This window comes from Marmota monax, unplaced genomic scaffold (genome assembly GCF_021218885.2).
Source record: "Marmota monax isolate L192 unplaced genomic scaffold, Marmota_monax_Labrador192_F-V1.1 WCK01_AAM20220418_F8-fsc00054, whole genome shotgun sequence".
Classification (NCBI taxonomy): domain Eukaryota; kingdom Metazoa; phylum Chordata; class Mammalia; order Rodentia; family Sciuridae; genus Marmota; species Marmota monax.
The window spans coordinates 5,410,483-5,427,717 of record NW_026692145.1 but is presented as its reverse complement, the minus strand read 5'-3'; positions in this window follow the sequence as shown (position 1 = coordinate 5,427,717).

Sequence of the window (17,235 nt, the reverse complement as noted above, 5' to 3'; positions counted from 1 at the left end):
CCTGAGGTGGATCATTCCAGGTAGTAAACAAACTTCAAACAAGTGAAGAAATACTGTCCAAAGTATAAAGTGGCTATTGAACATCTATCCTGGTTTACCTAGGACTGAAGTTGTTTAGGCCCTGAAAGTTCCAGGTCCTGAATTATCCTCTCCATCTCCAGAAATCCATCATGTTTTGTCACTCTACCTAGTGGGGAAAGAACTTGATGGTCTTGGAGGAAGGAAGATAAGGAGGCAGCACACCAGTTTCATTTTCAGCCCTAGCCACACCCAAAACTTAGCACACCTTTCTCATCTCTCAGAGAGCTTGGCCATCCTAACTTAAGCAGGTGGCCAGACGCAAGGTGATTCAGTAAATCACCAACTCCTAGACCAAGATTCCACTGGACTAAGATTCCACTGTTCCATGTTAGCAGTTATCAACAGCAGAGCCTCCAATAAGTAGGCAGGGACTACGGATCCTGGGCAGCAGTGATTGGTGGCTACCAGAAAGGGAAGAACAGGGAAGAGGGGTATGCCTGGGCTGAGTTGCCACCACTCATATTATTAGCCTGCTTGAGCAGTGCTTGTGAGCCAGAGTTCCTGAAATATAGAGTTTACCAACCTCTGAAATAGGTCACTCACTGCTTCAGAGTAAAGTTCTCAGAAGCAGATCCACATGAATATGGGAATTTGGTATGTAACCAAAGTGGCATTATCGATTAGTGGGAAAACAATGTTGGGACAATTTGTTACCTCCAAAGGTAGGGAGAAACAAAATTTGATCCCTACCTCATATCATATATGAAAACAAATTCCAGGTGGATTAAAATTCTAAATATGAAAAGCAAACTTTTCAAAAAATTTAGAGTTAGAAATGGGAGACTATCTTCATGACATAAAGGTAAAGATGAGCCAATAGACAGAGCACAATAAACCAAAGAACAATGGAAAATGAGAAATTTGACTACATTAATCTAAAACTTCTATATAAGTCATCATAATAATCAAAAGATATATATATATATATATATATATATATATATATATATATATATATATATTTCTTGACACATACAAATCAATAACAAAAAAAATAGCCCCAATGAAAAATAATTAGACATTAAATGAAAAGACAGTTTCCAGAAGAGGACATCCAAGTAACTAATATAGAAAATATGAACAAATGTACAAGGAAGTTGTATAAATCAGAACAAGCCCACCCCCTGCCCGCGCGACTGGGCGGCTGGAGTCCGCCCGCCTGCCGGCAACTAACCGCGCGACTGGGAGGCTAGAGATCGCCTGCCCGCCGGCGACAGCCCACCCGCTGCCCCCGCAACTGGGCAGCTGGAGACCGCCCGCCTGCCGGCAACCGCGTGGCTAGACCCCGAGATGCGGCCCAGCAGGTACGGCACAGAGACTCTAGGAAGAGGTCTATAGCTAGGCCTTCATGAAGTAGCCAACCAGGAGCTGAAACCAACCAGAGACAGTCCAGTCCCACCCTCCCCCCTTCGGACACTCCAGCAAGGAGCCTGGGGCCCGCCATAGCAGAGAGGTGACGTCACTGGAGCTCGGCCGTCGGAATTCCTTCCCAGCGGAATCCACTTTAGCAGTCATAGTCTATCAACACAAAGGAGAGACAACAGAGATATACAAAACCAAAACAAATCTATAGGAGAGAGCAGAAACACAGCAATCAAACAAAGCTGGAAAGTAACGTGAACAACATGAAAAAACAAGGGAAAAAAGGATTACAAACAATGCAGGACAACTTAAATCTACAGGAGGACCTAGAAGCATCAGAAACATGGATAGGGAAAGAACTCGAGGCATACCTAACTCAGATGGAAAGGAATATTAGAGAAGACATGAGACAGAATGTCCAAGCAATGAAAGTATATTTTGAAAATGAATTAAACAAACAAATTCAAATGGCAAAGAACGAGCTTTACCAGGAGATAGAGATCTTAAAAAAAAATCAAACAGTAATCCTAGAAATGCAGGAAACTATAAACCAAATTAAAACTCAAGCGAGAATATTACAAATAGACTAGATCAAGTAGCAGTCAGAACATCAGATAATGAAGACAAAGTTTATCAACTTGAAAAGAATATAGTCAACACAGAAAAGATGCTTAAATCTCACGAGCAATCTATTCAAGAGATATGGGATGTCATAAAAAAACCAAATTTGAGAGTCTTCGGGATAGAAGAAGGCATAGAGATTCAAACCAAAGGAATGGACAACCTATTAAATGAAATAATTCTAGAAAACTTCCCAGAGATGAAAGATGGAATGGATTGCCAAATCCTGGAAGCCTACAGGACCCCAAACATTCAAAACAGTAATAGACCAACTCCAAGACACATATTTATGAAGATATCCAACACACAGAACAAGGAAAGAATATTAAAAGCTACGAGAGAAAGGAGGCAGATTACATTCAGGGGTAAACCAATTAGGTTAATGACTGATTTTTCATCACAGACTTTGAAAGCGAGAAGATCCTGGAACAATGTATTTCAAACACTGAAAAATAATGGATTCCAACCAAGAATACTGTATCCAGCAAAATTAAGCTTCAGATTTGACAATGAAATTAAAATCTTTCATGATAAACAAAAGCTAAAAGAATTCGCAGCCAGAAAACCAGCACTGCAAAGCATTTTGAGAAAAATACTACAAGAAGAGGAATTGGAAAATAGTGCCCAAAACTAACCAAAAAGTAAAAACTAGCCAAACTAAAATAAATAAATAAATAAACATGACTGGAAGTACAAACCACATTTAAATGGTAACCTTAAATGTTAATGGCCTAAAGTCACCAATCAAGAGACATAGGCTAGTAACCTGGATCAAAAAAACAAACCCAACAATATGCTGCCTTCAGGAGACTCATATGATAGGAAAAGACATACACAGGCTGAAGGTAAAAGTTTGGGAAAAATCACACCACTCACATGGCCATTGGAAGCAAGCAGGAGTGGCCATACTCATATCGAATAAAATCAACTTCAAACCTAAGTTAATCAAAAGGGATAAAGAAGGACACTATATACTGTTAAAAGGAACCATCCACCAACAAGACATAACAATTATCAATTTGTATGCACCAAACAATGGTGCTGCAACGTTCATAAAACAAACTCTCTTCAAGTTCAAGAGTCAAATAGACCACAACACAATAATTATGGGTGACTTCAACACACCGCTCTCGCCATTAGACAGATCCTCTAGACAAAAACTGAATAAAGAAACTATAGAACTCAACAGCACAATCAATAACCTAGACTTAACCGACATATATAGAATATATCAACTATCATCAAGTGGATACACGTTCTTCTCAGCAGCACATGGATCCTACTCAAAGATAGACCATATACTATGCCATAGGGCAACTCTTAGTAAATATAAAGGTGTGGAGATAATACCATGCACCATATCTGATCATAATGGAATGAAACTGGAAATCAATGATAAAAGAAGGAAGGAAAAATCCTACATCAAATGGAAAATGAACAATATGTTACTGAATGATCAATGGGTTACAGAAGACATAAAGGAGGAGATAAAAAATTCTTAGAGACAAATGACAATACAGACACAACATATTGGAATCTATGGGACACAATGAAAGCAGTTTTAAGAGGGAAATTCATTTCCTGGAATTCTTTCCTCAAAAAAAAGAAAAAAAAACAACAAATAAATGAACTCACACTACACCTCAAAAACCCTAGAAAAGGAAGAGCAAAACAACAGCAAATGTAGTAGAAGACAAGAAATAATTAAAATCAGAGCAGAAATCAACGAAATCGAAACAAAAAAAAACATTGAAAAAATTGATAAAACTAAAAGTTGGTTCTTTGAAAAAATAAATAAGATCGACAGGCCCTTAGCCATGCTAACGAAGAGAAGAAGAGAGAGAACTCAAATTACTAACATACGGGATGAAAAAGGCAATATCACAACAGACACTACAGAAATACAGAAGATAATTAGAAAGTATTTTGAAACCCTATATTCCAATAAAATAGAAGATAGTGAAGATATTGATAAATTTCTTAAGTCATACAATCTGCCCAGATTGAGTCAGGAAGACACACATAATTTAAACAGACCAATAACAAAGGAAGAAATAGAAGAAGCCATCAAAAGTCTATCAACCAAGAAAAGCCCTGGACCGGATGGGTATACAGTGGAGTTTTACAAAACCTTCAAAGAATTAATACCAATAGTTTTCAAGCTATTTCAAGAAACAGAAAAAGAAGGAGCTCTTCCAAATTCATTCTATGAGGCGAACATCACCCTGATCTCGAAACCAGACAAAGACATTTCAAAGAAAGAAAACTACAGACCAATATCTCTAATGAACTTGGATGCAAAAATTCTCAATAAAATCCTGGCGAATCAAATACAAAAGCATATCAAAAAAATTGTGCACCATGATCAAGTAGGATTCATCCCTGGGATGCAAGGCTGGTTCAATATACGGAAATCAATAAATGCTATTCACCACATCAATAGACTTAAAGATAAGAACTATATGATCATCTTGATAGATGCAGGAAAAGCATTCGACAAAGTACAGCATCCCTTTATGTTCAAAACACTAGAAAAACTAGGGATAACAGGAACTTACCTCAACATTGTAAAAGCTATATATGCTAAACCTCAGGCTAGCATCATCCTAAATGGAGAAAAACTGAAGGCATTCCCTCTAAAATCAGGAACAAGACAGGGATGCCCTCTATCACCACTTCTATTCAATTTAGTTCTTGAAATACTATCCAGAGCAATTAGACAGACAAAATAAATTAAGGCATAAAAATAGGAAAAGAAGAACTTAAATTATCGCTATTTGCGGATGACATGATAATATATTTAACAGACCCAAAAGGGTCTACAAAGAAACTGCTAGAGTTAATAAAGGAATTCAGCAAAGTGGCAGGATATAAAATCAACATGCATTAATCAAAGGCATTCCTGTATATTAGCAACAAAACTTCTGAAATGGAAATGAGGAAAACTACTCCATTCACAATATCCTCAAAAAAAATAAGATACTTGGGAATCAACCTAACAAAAGAGGTGAAAGATTCATACAATGAAAACTACAGAACCCTAAAGAGAGAGATAGAAGAAGATTTTAGAAGATGGAAAAATGTACCCTGTTCATGGATAGGCAGAACTAACATCATCAAAATGGTGATATTACCCAAAGTTCTCTACAGGTTTAATGCGATGCCAATCAAAATTCCAACGGCATTTCTTGTAGAAATAGATAAAGCAATCATGAAATTCATATGGAAAAACAAAAGACCCAGAATAGCAAAAGCAATTCTAAGCAGGAAGTGTGAATCTGGAGGTATAGCGATACCAGATCTCAAATTGTACTACAGAGCAATAGTAACAAAAACAGCATGGTACTTGTACCAAAACAGGCAGGTGGACCAATGGTACAGAATAGAGGACACAGAGACCAATCCACAAAATTACAACTTTCTTATATTTGATAAAGGGGCTAAAAGCATGCAATGGAGGAAGGATAGCATCTTCAACAAATGGTTCTGGGAAAATTGGAAATCCATATGCAACAAAATGAAACTGAATCCCTTTCTCTCGCCATGCACAAAAGTTAACTCAAAATGGATCAAGGAGCTAGATATCAAATCAGAGACACTGCGTCTGATAGAAGAAAAAGTTGGCTCCGATCTACATACTGTGGGGTCGGGCTCCAAATTCCTTAATAGGATGCCCATAGCCCAAGAGTTAATAACAAGAATAAACAAATGGGACCTACTTAAACTAAAAAGTTTTTTCTCAGAAAGAGAAACAATAAGAGAGATAAACAGAGAGCCTATATCCTGGGAACAAATTTTTACTCCTCACACTTCAGATGGAGCCCTAATATCCAGAATATACAAAGAACTCAAAAAATTAAACAATAAGATAACAAATAACCCAATCAACAAATGGGCCAAGGACCTGAACAGACACTTCTCAGAGGAGGACATACAATCAACAAGTACATGAAAAAATGCTCACCATCTCTAGCAGTCAGAGAAATGCAAATCAAAACCACCCTAAGATACCATCTCACTCCAGTAAGATTGGCAGCCATTATGAAGTCACACAACAATAAGTGTTGGCGAGGATGTGGGGAAAAGGGTACACTTGTACATTGCTGGTGGGACTGCAAATTGGTGAGGCCAATTTGGAAAGCAGTATGGAGATTCCTGGGAAAGCTGGGAATGGATCCACCATTTGACCCAGCTATCGCCCTCCTCGGACTATTCCCTGAGGATCTTAAAAGAGCATACTATAGGGATACTGCCACATCAATGATCATAGTGGCACAATTCACAATAGCTAGACTGTGGAACCAACCTAGATGCCCTTCAATAGATGAATGGATTAAAAAAAACGTGGCATTTATATACAATGGAGTAATACACAGCACTAAAAAATGACAAAATCATGGAATTTGCAGGGAAATGAATGGCATTAGAGCAGATTATGCTAAGCGAAGCTAGCCAATCCTTAAAAAACAAATGCCAAATGTCTTCTTTGATATAAAGAGAGCAACTAAGAACAGAACAGGGAGGAAGAGCATGAGGAAAAGATTAACATTAAACAGAGACGAGTGGGGGGAGAGAAAGGGAGAGAGAAGGGAAATCATATGGAAATGGTAGGAGACCCTCAATGTTACACAAAATTACATATAAGAGGTTGTGAGGGGAAAGGGGGGGGAAACAAGGGAGAGAATTGAACAACAGCAGATGAGGTAGAGAGGGAAGATGGGAGGGGAGGGGAGGGGGGATAGTAGGGGATAGGAAAGGTAGCAGAATACAACAGTCAGTAATATGCCATTATGTAAAAATGTGAGTGTGTAACCAATGTGATTCTGCAATTTGTATTTGGGGTAAAAATGGGAGTTCATAACCCACTTGAGTCAAATGTATGACAGATGATATATCATGAGCTTTGTAATGTTTTGAACAACCAATAAAAAAAAAAAGAATAAGCTGGACTTACACTGAAGTAAAAAAAAAAAATCCCTAAATCTCAAAGGCTTAATCCCAAAAAGTTTCTCATTCATCAAGTCAACTTGTAAACCAGCCAACTTTCCAAGGTAGTAGTTCTGTATGAGATGATGCAGGAATTAAATCAGCTATGATTATTTGACTCCATTATCTCTACAGCCAACCTCCATACCCATACCCATGAACCAAGGTGGGGAGAGGGGGAGGGGGTTAGTGAGTAGAGAGGGAAGAAGGGAAGGGGGGTAGATAGAATACAGCATTACAGAGAATTTTCTCTGCCTCAACCAGGAGGTGGTGGCCCACATCACTTTTGCTCACCATTTTATTAGCCAGAATTAGTCATACGGCCATGAAAGGGGACTGGAAAGTATAATTTTCTGTTGTTCAGAAGCACCAGAGACAACAAAAGGCAGGGCTGAGGTGTGAAACTGACAATGCAATGATTAATTCATAGTCTAAACATGGAACAGTTGACTCTCCCCAACTTCCAATTCCTCATGCACCAGAATTCTAACCCAGACAAGCAAAAGAAGGCTTTTTTTTCACTGGAGAAATTAAATGGTATTCCATGCTTGTATAATTATATCAAAATGGAATCTACTGTCATGTATAACTAAAAAGAACTAATAAAAATTAGTATTAGAAAAAAGGTCTCTGCTTTCTGATTTTTGAGGACCTCTACCAGATCACCCTAAAGTGAAACATATTAGTTGACAAGCTTAACCCACACAAAACATTCCCACGTGGGTATATATATATATATATATATATATATATATATATATATTTTTTTTTTTTTACTGAATTATTCTTTCATATGCAGACACTCAGGGATCATTAGGTATTTGAAAAAAATTTGCAATAGAGAAGAGCTCAATAATGAACAGGAAAAAAGCTTCTAGAGTCAGTCATGGTGGCATATGCCTGTAATACTGGCAGCTCAGGAGGCTAAGGCAGGAGGATTGTAAGTTCAACGCCAGCCTCAGCAAGCCTCCAAGAGAAACAGCAATAATTCAGGGGGAAAAAAGAGAACTTAAATAGCAATAAAAACAAGAAAATTTTAAATAGTGTCATCAGAGATTCAAAATATTGCCTCCGTAAAATATGGACAAAATGCTATAGAAAAGAACCAAAAAAGAGTATGTAATTGAAAAAGTGATTTCTAAAATAAAATTTTGTGACAAATTTGAGCATCAAGTTGAGGAAATTTCCCAGAAAATAGAAGAGATAAAGAAATAGGAAATATGAGCAAAAATATAAGAGAGATGATCAATTAAAAAATTCAAATCTGATTAGTAGCAGCTTCAGAAAATAGAACAGAAATACAGAGGAGCAAAATTATCAGAATAAACCACACAAGATAATTTTATAAAACTTTATGAATAATAGAATTTCTATATCAAAAGGGCCCCTTCAGCATTCATTGCAATGAATCAACAAGCACAACAACACCCCACAATAAGCCACATTACTGTGAATTCTGAAACACCAAAAATAAAGAGAAGGTGTTAAAGACTTCCAAAAAGAACAAATTGGTGAACTCCAAAAACAGAAGAATCAGACTGGGATCATATTTTTCATTAGGAACACTGAATGCTCAAGGACAACTGAATCATTTTCAGTTCTGAATGAAAGAAACATACTGTCAAATGAGAATTCTGCACCTATAAACCTATCAATCAAATGTGAGAATAGAATCAAAACATTTCAGATTCTTAAAATCACAAATTTTATCTCATAATATTTCTTAAGAAGTTATTTTTGGGCTGGGGATGTGGCTCAAGCGGTAGCGCGCTCGCCTGGCATGCGTGCGGCCCGGGTTCAATCCTCAGCACCACATACAAACAAAGATGTTGTGTCTGCCGAAAACTAAAAAATAAATATTAAAATTCTCTCTCTCTCTGTCTCTCTCTCTCTTTCTTTAAAAAAAAAAAGAAGTTATTTGAGGATCTATTCCAGACAGAGTAGTAAGCCAAAAAAGACACTGAGATCCAAGAACTAGTGGGTCTACCTGAAGAGTACAGCAACAGAAGTCATAGGATTAATAAAAAGATCATGGCATTTGCAGGGAAATGGATGGAATTAGAGCAGATTATGCTAAGTGAAGTTAGCCAATCCCTAAAAAACAAATGCCAAATGTCTTCTCTGATATAATGGGTGTGACACAAAATAGAGTAGGGAGGAAGAGCATGAGAAGAAGATTATCACTAAATAGGGAAGAGAGGTGGGAGGGAATGGGAGGGAGAAGGGGAATTGCACGGAAGATGGAAGGAGACCCTCATGGTTATACAAAATACATGTATGACTATGTGAGGGGGAAGAAAAAAAAGAGAGAGAGAAATGTGTCACAGTAGATTGGGTAGAGAGAGGTGATAGGAGGTGAGGGGAGGGGAGGGGGGATAGGAAGGGCAGCAGAATACAACAGACACTAGTATTGCTGTATGTATAAACGTGGCTGTATAACCAATGTGATCCTGCAATCTGTACTCTTGGAAAAATGAGAATTCCTACCCCATTTGTTTCAAATGTATGATATGTCAAGATCATTGTATTGTCATGAGCAACTAATTAAAAAAAGGATTACTACTTTCCATTAGGAATGGAGAGCAATGAGGCCAGATTGGAGCAACATGATGGAGGATTCCAGTAGGGAGCTATCCATAGAAAACAACAAAAATAAGGAGATTTTACACCATCCTTTAAAAAATGAAACAACAAAGTGAATAAGACAGATAATGCCCTGGGGTTAAGAAAGAAACCATGGAAGCAAAAACTCAAGTAATACAGAGTCCATGAACCTTCTGGAAAGAAATGCTTAAGGTTGAAATCCATCCAGGCAAGAGACAAGCAAAATAAAAATTTTATAAATAGAGATTCTTTGGTAAAATAAACTGGTGTTCTTGACCTTAAATCCATGTAAATATAAAACCAAAACCAAGCAACTATGGAATTTGAGGTTGCAGGAACTACCCACCTAAGGCACTGTGCTCAGTGGAAAAATTATTCCTCAGTCTCCCCTGTGGATGTGGTAGGCAATGAAATATAAAAGGCAGTTGGAACTACTTGAAGGATTTTGACCTTCTCCCTCCTCTTCTTTCTTTGTTGCCTAGAATGTAGACATAAGCAGCCATCTTATGACTTTGAAAATGAAAGTCACACACTAAACATGTCAAATCTGGAAACCTGAGGAAGCTGGATCCCAAATGACTTAATGGAGCCCTGACCATGACTGATTGCTACCTCCAGTCGTCCGTTAGGTGAGAGACTAAATCTTTATTTGTTCCAGTCACTATAGTCATGTCTCTACTAACTGGCAGTCAAACCCAATTCCTAAATGACTGCTAGAACATTAAGTAAATGGTATAGACCTTGACAATGTAATAAGTTATTATATAAAACAAAAATATTGGAAGGAAAGAGAAAAATGTGTGATTTCCTCATCTTTCAAAGCAGGGAGCTGATTGATATGATTTAAAATTGAAAAAAGGAAGAAACAGAGTAACACTAACATCTTGGTATTTTTCCATCAATGTTTTTCCTAAAACTTGGAAGGATTTGTAAAAACTAATATCCCTTATGGGGAATAAATTTTTTCCCAAAACATACAGTTCTTTCCATCTGGCATAATTTAATGTATTCTGTTAAATCCTAGTAAAATAAATTGAGTGATTTTTATTAAAAATATGTATAATAGGAAAAAAAAGTTTTATCAAAAATTGGATTCCTTTGATTTATCACCTATCTATAGGTGTGCAGTAAGAAATTTGGAATGCTGTTAACTCACATGATTGTTATCAGGGTGCTGGGATTTGGTGTGGTTTTAGCTCTCAACTTTTTACTATAAATCACTAGGATTTTTTAAACAAAACTGTACCATTTTTAGAAAAACTATAAAGTACTTTGGAATGAGGGGATTAGAATCAACAGTCTCCAAAGATATCAAAGCTCTAAAACTCTATGATTAAATGTTCTATGAAGATAACACAGATCCATAATTCAGTGATAAAATGTTCCATGATTTTTTTCTAAAAGAATATCATCATACTGACTCATTTAGCCTCCTTTGATCACTGATCTTTATCTAGACTCAAGACCTGTTGGAAAATCACTAGATGATCTCAAATAACTAACTTTAGGAAGCAGTGTGTCCTCATGAACTCAAAACATTTTTTAATGCAAATGAAAATTTAAAAAACAAGAAGCATGCTATTTCTTCCAAGAAAAAAATGAAAAACATTAATTTACACACAAAGTAGTTGTAACATTTTCATTATATTATCATTCCTCTCTTTAAATCAGAGTCCAAATATATTTTCTAGTAGGAGCATCAACTATTCCTTTAATCTCCCAGCTCTTCAATACCTCTAAGTCTTTGCACAAACCCTAATGCTTTCTCCTTCACCTGTAATAGGCTAAATGTCATTTACACTGAAAACTCAGTATCTTCTACCACATCAGGTATATAGATAGCATTTGGAAAATACCTCTGTTATAATGGCTCTCTAGGTCACCATGTGTAACTGTGTATGTTGTACACTACACAAGGGCACCCTGATGAGGGAGCAAGTGAAAGCTAAAATCCAGTCTGAGCTCAGCTGCCAACCCAGGCTATACCTGCCTAGAGGGGATCTCTTTACTAAATTTACACAGACACCTTTTAAGTTCATAATGATTCTCATAGTTGTTTGAATTGAAATCAGAGTCTTCTGCTCCTCTGAGACTGTGAACTCGTCAAGGGTAGGGACTGTTCAGTTTTCATCCTTTAGCTCCAGAATTCCTCAATATCTGGCATAGTTTAAGAACTTAATGTTTTGCTTAATGTATGAAGAAATATAAGATATAAACAATTTCCTTACCCTCTTTACATCCCATGCTAAAAAAAAAATATTTTTTAGGCACACTCATATATTGCTGGTGGGACTGCAAATTGGTGCGGCCAATATGGAAAGCAGTATGGAGATTTCTTGGAAAACTGGGAATGGAACCACCATTTGATCCAGCTATCCCACTCCTCAGTCTATACCCAAAGGACTTAAAAACAGCATACTACAGGGACACAGCCACATCAATGTTTATAGCAGCACAATTCATTAAACTGTGGAACCAACCTAGACGCCCTTCAATAGATGAATGGATAAAGAAAATGTGGTATATACACACAATTGAATATTACTCAGCATTAAAAGAGAATAAAATCATGGCATTTGCAGGTAAATGGACAGAGTTGGAGAATATCATGCTAAGTGAAGTTGGCCAATCCCCAAAAACCAAAGGCTGAATGTTTTCTCTGATATAAGGAAGCTGACTCATAGTGGGGTTGGGAGGGGTAACATGGGAGGAATAGAAGAACTCTAGATAGGGCAAAGGGGTGGGAGGGGAAGGGAAGGGGCATGGGAGTAGGAAAGACGGTAGAATGAGATGGACATCATTACCCTAAATTCATGTATGAAGACATGAATGGTATGAATATAATTTGTATACAACCAGAGATATGAAAAACCATGCTCTATATGTGATAATGCATTTTGCTGTCATATATAACAAATTAGACTTAAAAAATAAGAAAACGGTTTTTTAAGTTTTACAGGAAAAGGGGAATCAATTAAAAGTTCTATTTAGTGAGCAGCATCTACATGACAGTAACCCCGCATATATTATTTTGTGCTTCCAGTAACCCTACTCATTATGTCGTATTAGGAGTGATTGTCAAAATATTTAATAACCATTAAACATGGGCAACCACCAATCGATGCACACTGGCCCAGTCAGAATAAAGCTCAGCTGTAAATAACTGTTCCACCCATGTGTTAAGTGTCAGTAGCACATTTGCCCTGACTTTATCATCTCCGCATTACATATGGGTAAATGAATGCTCACAGAAGTTACATAATGTGCCAAGCTCATATAAGTTACATAATGTGCCAAGCTCATATAGCTAGTTAAGTGGAGAGGCTTGGACTAGACCCCAGATGAATCTGGTTGCCAAAAGCTAAACTCTTCCCACCATACCATGTTGCCTCTACCTTGTCTCTAAATCCTGGGAAGTATGGGAACTCGGTATTAATTTCTTGACATCTAGTACAATATCCATTCACTGGACTATTTTACCTCCCCAAATAGGAATAATCAGAGTTTACAGCTGTAAGTTATAAACTAAAAGTAATGGTCCTCAATCCACAAGTCACACACAAGTAGTCATGTTGCTTTATAGTCACACTTGGTATTTTAATAAATCTGAGTGGTACATTTTTATTATTTTATACATTGAAAGGGTTAGCAACAGGAGACAATATTTGAATAATGCTCCTGCATCCCTCCACATTCCCTAAAACCTGTATTCTTTAAATCTAACTATATAATGCAGTTCCTTTCAGCAAATACACTTCAACTGTTGAAGAATATACCAAATGTAATTTTGTTCTTTGAAAGTCCAGGGCAATACTTTGCATCTGTACATTTTTCTATTGGTTGATGAAATCTAGCTTGTTTCAAGACATCATATGTTCTATGAATCATCATATGCTCATTTAGGGACCCTGATTTACTCAATGCTTGGATCAGCCACTGCATAGGATTATGGTTAGATGCTATACATCATGCCAAATTCCTAATAGGAATGAAAACATTCAACAATGTTTGGTTTGCTTTGAGGTTGTTTTCTATTATAGCCCTGTAGGGGATTCTAATAAATTTGTTTCTACTATGAAATAAAGTTCTTTTCTATAAAGCAAAGGGGATTTTTTTCTTTAGGTCAGTTTTACTGGAACATAGTACTAACCTACAGGCAATGTAATCATTCTGATTTGTGACCAAAATTTATTTCCATGGCAAAAGATAGTGAACCTAAAGAAAGATTATCCCTTTGAAAATGCTTTTGTAAAGACACAAATTCTTGGTATTTTACAGAAATAAAGTTTGACTGCTTAAAAATGCAGAAATTATGAAAAGACATGTTGAAATTGTTTTAGAAAAAAATCAACCAAACTAAGAAACACATTATTTACAACCACACTGATGCAAGTACACATAGAACATATTGAACATGTGCCTTTTTTAAGCTTTGGATCCTCTTTCCATCCAAATCATGGGAGTGACTTTCAAAATATTTAACAATCAGTATGGCACAGACATCAGTGAACCAAAATAGAGGCTAACTTTAGGCCTGGAGCAGAAGCCTTTAGTTGCAGTATTCAGAAGATCTAAGGAGTCCTGGAATGAATCAGGTTAGTTGGGGTGAGGGGAGGTGGTCAAGGGGCTCAAAGAAATTGCTATTTACTAAAACTAAGTATCAGTCCAGCTCATTAATTACCAATACATATTATCAAATTTAATATTATATTAAATATTACTAGTAGTATTAAAAATAACCAATATGGTGGGTTATGTCTAAAAAAGCAAACCTGCCATTCAATCAATACACAGTACTCAAAACGTTCATCACCATCTACCAGATTCCAGGTTTTCTGTCCCATTACTCTACTCCTAGCCTTTACTGCCTAGGCAGTCATGTTATTTACCATATTAGTCTGCCCTTCAACTGGCCACAGCCAACAGAACTTAAGATGGACTCACAACCCAAAGGCTAAAAATTCATAGACTAGCTACCGACCCTTGTTACAAAAAGATAACTTGGCCAGCTAATCAGATCGCCAGTCTTGGGAATTTGGGTTAGAAAACATGAAGAGACTGATGCCAAGTGGCAGTTAGTCCTTTTAGAATGGGAGAAGTGTTGAAAAAGGTATCACTACATACAAACAGCATGAGAGGAGCTGGTGCTAGACACAAGTGGAGCAGCTAATTACAGAAAAGAATGTGGACATCACAATCAGCACATAAGGGAGGATGGCAATCCAGGTGCCAGGAGGGACAGAACACAGGAAGACTTCTGTTTGGGGCTTATGAATTGAGGGGTTCCCAGGAACACAACTGGCAGATAATCTAGAAAATTTTCTTGGTTTGAAACTACCAACAATACAAAACCTCACTTCTGCCTGACCACATAAGATCCAATTCAAGCTGGCACCCTAAAACAGCAGTTTTCAAAGTGTGATTCCTGGACCAGCAGCATCAAGAGCACCTGGATACTGGTTAGAAATGCAAATTCCTACTGAATCAGAAATTCTGGGGATGGAGTTCAGCAGCTGTGTTTTAATAAGCCTTCCAGGTGAAATCAAAGTTCAAGTTTAAGAACCAACCCTGTATTTGGTTTCTCCCAGAGAGCCAGCATTACCTGGAAGCAGACTGCTGCTGCCCTCGAAGCATCTCAGGGGCAATCCTCTCAGAAGCAGATTCTCTAGTTGCTCTGAAGGGCTGACAAAGGAACTCATTTCTCTGCAATATATTTATGCCTACTGATTCGCAGATAATTCATCATCCCCAACCAGAGGCAGGATGCAATGTATACTCTGACCAACAACCACAGGCAGGCCCAGGGATTGAAGATTTTAAGACTTCCCCTAAAGGTTATAGATACTGAATCTGGCAGGCAGTTTTTAATGTGTTCCTTTCACATTGGCTCTAGACGAAAATGGGTTGTCTCTCTCCAGGAAGTGGAGAGAGTATGTATTTGTGGTTAACATACAATAAGTTGATTGTTTTAGGCAGAGGCAGGCATTACATATGGGAGAAAGGTTATTGTACTAATGGACAAGAAACAGACTATAAAGTGATATTGGTCATAGCTAGTTAATCCACTACCTGACTGCAACCTGCTCCTCATGCTGCCAAGTTTTATACATGACTTCACCCTCTAGCTATAGGGTGTGCCCATGATCCAGGAGTAGCTTAATCAGTAGAGCCACTTACCTACAATGTGACCTTTTGTGGAAGATGATCTGTACCTGTATGATTCTCCTGCTCAAAATTTGAAGACTGCAGCAGTTACAAATGAAAGTGCTTACCAAAAAAGTATGCCCTAATCTACAAAGGATGACAATAAAAGTAGAATGCATTTCACAACATGAAGTTCAAGAAATAAAATCGGCAGGACATCATTAAGACAAAAGACCCATCTAGACAGAAACCAAAGTTCTGAGAGAATGATAATGACAGAAACATCGAGAGAGACATCATGTAGCCTGGAAAGAAATGAAAAGCAACTGCCTACATTACTGTTGTCTGGTGCCCTTCTGATACTCACCTCTTCTTATCTGAGTAGTCAGATTAAGTCTACTAGAATGTCTGCAGAGGGGCCTTTTTAGTTTAAGAGCAAGTGAGGATGAGTATCAAGGTGACAGCATAAAGAGAGACAAAAAAACAAAGAAAGAAACAGACAGTCCCTGTGGCTACAAAGCTTGAAGAGTATTCTATCAGAGAAGGGATCATGACCACAGCTCCTTTTTCCAGGAGTTTAGCCTGAGGTCCAACTGAAAATGATGAACAAATGAATGAATTAATGAGTACACAAATTAATAAATACACTTAAATGAATACATAAAATTAACAACATTAATCAGGATGGACTGAGGTGACTCTGACCAAGGCCCAGTGGCAGAAAGTGCAATAAAGCTTCTGAGATCAAATCACTCAGAAGAGAAGGCACCAGGAGGCCAACCCTTGTGTGGAGCCATATAGTCAAAACAGGAACTGAAGGACTGGATCTATATAATGGCAAATCCAGCAAACCAGGTTTTCCTGTGTCTTGAACAAATTAATTGGTTTTTCTGAAGCACTCAAGTGCTTGAATTTCAGACGTGTTTTTGATGCAGCACATTTGTCTAATGGTGGTCTAAGTGATGATCTCACTCAGGGGACAGTGAGGTGGGAATTAGAGGCATTTTGCCCCAGACACATTTTGTCATATCAGATGACACTGAACAGTCCAGCACCAGCAATGGAAACAGTGGTAACTAAGGGAGCACAAACTTTAAAATCTCTGATGGCAGCAAAAGTAGTAAAAAAGTTGTTTTTTTTTTTTTTTTTTTTCCTAAAGCAAACTACTTAAGCAGCAAAGAAGGGATTCTCCTGCCTCGAAAGGGCTTGTCTGAGTTCTGGCCTGGCTACAGGATCAGGGTAGTAGGACCTGGACCTCAGTAAATGTTGGATCTCAGGGCATTTCCAGACAACATACATAATGTTTTGCTCTTATTGCCTATTTCTGACCCTGCCCCTTTGACCTCAAGCACATTTCTGTTCTGCATTTTGCTCTTTCCTCCACTCAAGACTACAGACTATTTGGGTAATAATAATTCAAATTTACTAGGAATTTAA